The 5,943-nt window shown below is 35.0% G+C and overlaps 1 non-coding gene across 1 annotated transcript; it reads left to right on the plus strand.

Annotated features, from left to right (window-relative positions):
• Positions 1-701: 701 nt before the first annotated feature.
• Positions 702-807, plus strand: LOC114236496 (U6 spliceosomal RNA). The gene has a single exon (XR_003622440.1). It is a non-coding gene; the product is annotated as a U6 spliceosomal RNA (small nuclear RNA).
• Positions 808-5,943: the final 5,136 nt, after the last annotated feature.

A 5,943-nucleotide genomic window follows, 5' to 3' on the forward strand; every position in this document is an offset into this window, starting at 1 on the left:
AGCTTCCTCCTATTCCCTGTATTCTTGAACACAAGTCAGCTCTATGACTTTTGCCAAGACTGAGTACTCCTATGGGGACAGGAGAAATGAAAAAAAAAAAAAAAATGGAGGAAAGAGGGTCCAGAAAACAATGTAAGGCCAAAATGTACATGACAAAAAATAAGATGACTTCCAGCAATATTTCATAGTCTTTCAGTAAGGACAGACATGTGGTCCTTCACTTTCTTATTGAGAAAAGCTAGATAAACTTGGTGAAAAGAGAAGCTGAAAAGATTGAGTTTCCATATAGTGTGTACTCACCCTATCAATCCCATGAAAGAAGCAAAACGTCAAGCAGGACAACTTTGTGCTTAAAGGTTTGGTCTAATGAAAACAATCATAAACATCATGTGGAACAAAAAAGTCATTCTCTAGGGTAGAATAGATGACTTTGCCAAACCCTAACAGTCAGTGCTCTGTTGTGGTTGGGCCATCAGAATTATTAGAGATCAATCATCCTTAATCAGAAATTCAGCATATTTAATAAACAAAGAGAAACAGCATCACTGAGCGCTAACTACATGTGAGTAGTTCTTTTGTACTTTTTCAAGGTATGATTTCTTCCAAAATAGAAATGGAAGCCACTTGTGAATAGTCATGGAAGGCCCAAAGAGTTAACAGACAAAGTAATTACTAAGACAGTTGTATAAGAATGGCTTCATGCTTGCTTCAACAGAACATATACTAAAAATTGGAACGATACAGAGAAGATCAGCATGGCACCTGCGCAAGGATGATATGCAAATTCACGAAGCATTCCATATTTTTGGAGTTTGGGATTAACATATACACACTGCTATACATAAAACAGATAACCAACAAGGACCTACTGTAGAGCACAGGGAACTATACTCAATATTTTGTAATAACCTATATGGAAAAGGATCTGAAAAAGAAAAAATATTTATAAATATACACACACACATATATAACTGAATCACTTTGCTGTACACCTGAAACTAACACAACATTGTAAATCAACCATACTTCAATTAAAAAGAAAAAAAAGAAAAGCCTCAATGGCCTTAGCATTTATCTTTTAAGAATTGACTCACAATGAGCGCTGACAATTAAACAGATTATCTGTTCATAAACAATAAGAGATTTTGTTTTGATTATTTAAGTTTACATCCAGGACAGTTGCAAGTTAACCATTTAATTTTAGAAAATACCCCCTTTAGGCTTAAATATATTCCCTTTTCATTTATTAGTTCTGTAACTGACTGAATAGAAATAACGGAAGTATTTACATCTCTTGATTTCATTCACATGGTCAGTTGCCTTTGTAAAAATGAATCTTACCAAATCAAAAAACACTGCACTGACAAGCTGTGAGCAATGACAATAATTTCACTAATGCAGTTGCCAAGTACACTAATTATCCTAATGATGGTTCAGTCGCCTGATAATCACATCCCCCAAGGATCATATACAGTCAATCCACACAGCTGCAGAGTCCTCTCCAGGCTCATTTTGCTTATTCCTGTCTCAGTAAAAACTACATAATATTACTTTATTAGCATAAAATAATCATCATAGCTGAACATGAGCTGCACAGACAGAGAGCTAGACTGCTGAAGGGTAATCGAGGAGACTCCTACATGAGGTGCTTAGTCCTGTCATTCATTACTCCAACGCCTGATAGAGCCATAATTTAGACCAGAAATCTGCTTCCATCTAAAGTAATGGTGTGGATTTTGAAGGGACAAAAATACTTAAGTGATCTATTTTCCTAAATCAATGGGCACACTGCTTGATAAAAATATTTTGAAATCCTAAGTGATGTCTTTATAGGTTTGCTGGCAAATTTTGTTTTCTTTCCTTCCTGAATTCTCAAGTCGTGACCCAAAATGGCTTTCACAAGTCTATCGAATTTTAAAGTCTAATTTGCAATAAAAGAGTATTTACCTTATCACAGAGTTAAGAGAGCAACACTTGTATTTGGGGAAAGGAGACTTAATGGTTATTTATTCCACATTCAATCATTTCGCAAAGATTTTTTTTATACTTTAAATTTCTTGATTAGACTTTTTCAAGAACTGGGAAGCGTTTGAGATTTTGCCACCTGTGTGCTAACAAGTTAGTCTGTCACAGTTTCACAGATGCAGAAAAAGAGGTTCCAGGTTCGGGACAAAAGATTTTGTTGTTCATGGCACAGTATATAGCATAAGCTGCATGTTTGCATTAGTTCCCTTTGTCCCCTGTGTCTTATGGGCCAATGTGGAGCCATGTGTGTGCATTCTGCCCACACAGGTGGTGTGTATCACAACTGAGAAATATAAGGTTAGGAAACCCCAATCTTTTAAAGAATCTGCTAGAAACCTGCCTAACGTTTACCCTGAAGGGACGGATTATCTTTATTATCCTGGACAGCAATCAAACCTGCTATCTGCCCCACAGGAAGAAACTATCCCTATTTTCAGCCTTGAAAATGTAGTTCAGAAAAATACAGCAGAGTAAAGTCTCTGCTTGTAAGATGTGAAGAAACGCAGGAGATGAATGGAAATGATCTCCCAACAGATTTTCCAAGTTTATAATCTGATAAATAATTTTCAAAAACTGTCACTCTCCAGATACACTTTATTTTGTTATTATTTATAACTTTCCTTTTGTTTTCATTTGTTTGTTTGTTTTGACTGGAATGCTAACATAGAACAAAAGGAAATAAGAACAGAGCAGGTATGTAAGACTGGGTTCTCCAAAAATAGATGCTTACAGAATTACACATGCAAGATATTTGTTGGGAGTAAAGGATTTATAGATAAAGGAGAAAGGAAGCAGTTTTGGGCAGAGAGAACTTTCAGAAAACTATACACATCTGGCTCTTGCAAAAGGGAAGAGGGAGGTAAAGAGGGCTGGACAGGACTGCAGTGAAATTCTGGAAAACTTCCAATCCCAAGAGGAATCTCAGAGTACCCATGTGATTTCAGTCATTGACTGAAGAGAGCATGGGCTTCGTTTATATGCTGTCAGATCCCAAATATCTAGCAGGTATAGTGCGTCAGCTAAATATACTCCTAAAAACAAGTTCTCTCTTGAGAGATCTCATCAGAGCATTCACAGAACTGCTGTAACAAGGATAGTAAAACTTGCAAGGGTAGTTAAAAGCCTCAGTTTATTCCTGTCTGGAATGTCCTCTGTTTCATACATGTTTCAAAGGTTTCCACTCTGGAAGTTATTATTAAAGATAAGTAATCTTATGTTTTGCAATTGGAGAATAAGATATAAATCCACAGCTCCCTGTGATATAACATAAAAATTGACAGGTAGAAGCAAAATGAACAAAAGAGATTTCAGAGTTACAGCGTAGATCAGAGCAAACATTTTCTTTAAAAAACTTGATAGTAAATATGTTTAGCTTTCATATCACACTCTCTCTGTCACAACTACCCCACTCTGCCTTTGTAGTATGAAAGCAGCCATAGACATATAATCAAATGGGACTGACTGTGTATTAATGAAATTTTTTCCAAAAACATTGGTGGGCCAGATTCGGTCCATAGACCATCGTTTGCCAACTACTGATGTAGAATAATGTACTATCTGGTCTGCACATAGAAATGGACCAACAGATGATAATTCCCATCTAAAAAGTATGGCAGCCAAACACTGGAGATATACATTTTCTTTGAAAAGTTATAATATTGGCTATTAAAGAAAGCATCTTTAGAACACACAAATGTCCACTGTTGTATGAAATTCTTCTGTGCTTTAGGGGCACAGAAGAAGATTCAGGTAAAGGTCATGTAGTCATTTATACTTCAATAGAACAAGTAAGCATATGGAGGGTTGGCAAAGGGCTGGAGAAATGAAGAGGTTATATATAAATGTAGCCCAATATTTTCTATTTTTAGCATGTCCTATATTGAAATGAAGATATTTAATAGAAAAAAGCAATTTACATGTACTTATTGGTATACAAATTTGAGAGAGAACCTAGAATACAACGTCAGTGCTAATATGGTATAAAAGTTTTCATTTTGTTCTTAAGCAAAAAATAAGTTAAAAAGAAAGAGTCACTGGTTACCCAAGTAAATATACAATCCTTCGATTTAGTTTGTGTTCTCCTAAAACATCACCTAATTCAGATGTAGGTGGCTTACATGGTAAATGGTCCCAAGAAGTAGGAATAAAGTGGGACAAAAAAGGGAATAACTACATACAAGGTTGCAGTTGTCACAGTTGCCTTGGTAGATAACACAGATTCATTTCCTCTGTGACCTTTGGCAGGTCATGCTTGCCACCCAGAATTGTCTGATTGTCTGAATTTTTTTTTTTTTCCTGGGGATAGACATTATTGACTTATTTTATTTCATCTAGTACTTTTAACTAGCAAAGAATAATTCCATAAACAATCCACTTGTTTTTAAAAAACTATTTCAACTTTTTTTTTTCCACCGAAACCTTCCTAATTCCCAAGTAACCCTGGGGTACATCAGCACCATCTAAAATCAAAGACTAGAGAGCATTGTTTTAAAATATGAGACCACTGATCCTACGGCCCTTATGCATGTCCAAATTGATTCTTTCTTTTACTACTCCACACCCAGTTTGATTATAAAATCCCACCTGGAACTAGTCCAAATGCAGAGTACAAATGGGATTGACTGAAGCTAGTGGGCTAGTTACTAGTTATATAAAAATGTTAATTAACAGAATTATATCCTTTTAGAGCCAGATGATAAACATATTTCAATTTAAATACAAACTCTGATTAATTGGTAGTGGCTGCCTAGAGGTCTGGGTTGAGAACACTTGCACTTGTAGGCTGAATGAATAAGCACTCCTTGGCTAATTATTGATATACGCAGGGACACAAAGTAGAGTAGTGGCTGTTCCTGAGCTAAATATTCACATACCGTGCCCTGGAGAAATTTTAATGAGGGCTATCAGGGAACCCACTTATACCATTTACTAGCTGTAAACTTGGCCAATTAACTCTGTTGTACCTGTTTCTTTGTGTATAACATGGGACTAATGTTAGTACCTGCCTAAGGATTTGTGTTCGTTTTACTGAGGGGAGGGGTGGTACATAAATGAAACTAACTTAATAAGCTGCCTAGCATTGTACCTGACAAAAATTAAGGAATCAATAAATGCTAATTTTGGTAATTATAATAACCGTGACCATGTAAGCCATCAGTATCATTCACCTGTGTCACGCACTGTGCTAAGAGCTTTATATCCTTATCTTTCCTCACAACAAAAATATAAAACAGATATTTTTACTACCATTAGATAAACAAAGACAACCAACTACTGAGAATTTTATGTTGCCTTACATAAGGTCAAAATTTAGTTTGGGGAATAGAAGTAAAACCAGGTCTGTGATTTACTGACTGTGGCAACCTCTATTATAGTTATTCTCGTAATAATAACTTATATTAGTAGTATAAATAAAATTGATATATTTTGTTTGAATAGGATATTTCTGAAAGCTCTGTTATCATCTGAACTTATGAGTAAAATGAATATAGGTATTAGCCTATGAGTGGAAATTTTCTTAGAAAAAAATTTACAGGATATTTCTTTTAGGAAAAAGGAAAACAAAGTCATATTAACCATTTAGAGAGATAGATATTAAGTATGCTCACATTAAAATGGGTAATTAGAAATATTTTGTTTTATCATCATAAGCAACAATACAAATTATGATACAACAAATAAGTAAAAATTTTTCTCCCTAAAAGTAGATAAATAAATATCTCTCATCTTCCTGGATGGATCTTGGGAATAAATAAGTTAATGATATGAGAGCTCCTCCTGAAATTTCAACCTTCAGGGAGACACAAAATCAAATATACCAATAAAATGTATAAGCTATACATTGCTAAAAGGAAATCCCCAAATCTATATTGTATTGGAACGTAGACTAAATAGTTGTTTACCAAGGACGCCTTTGCA

This window comes from Balaenoptera acutorostrata, chromosome 5, assembly GCF_949987535.1.
Source record: "Balaenoptera acutorostrata chromosome 5, mBalAcu1.1, whole genome shotgun sequence".
Classification (NCBI taxonomy): Eukaryota; Metazoa; Chordata; class Mammalia; order Artiodactyla; family Balaenopteridae; genus Balaenoptera; species Balaenoptera acutorostrata.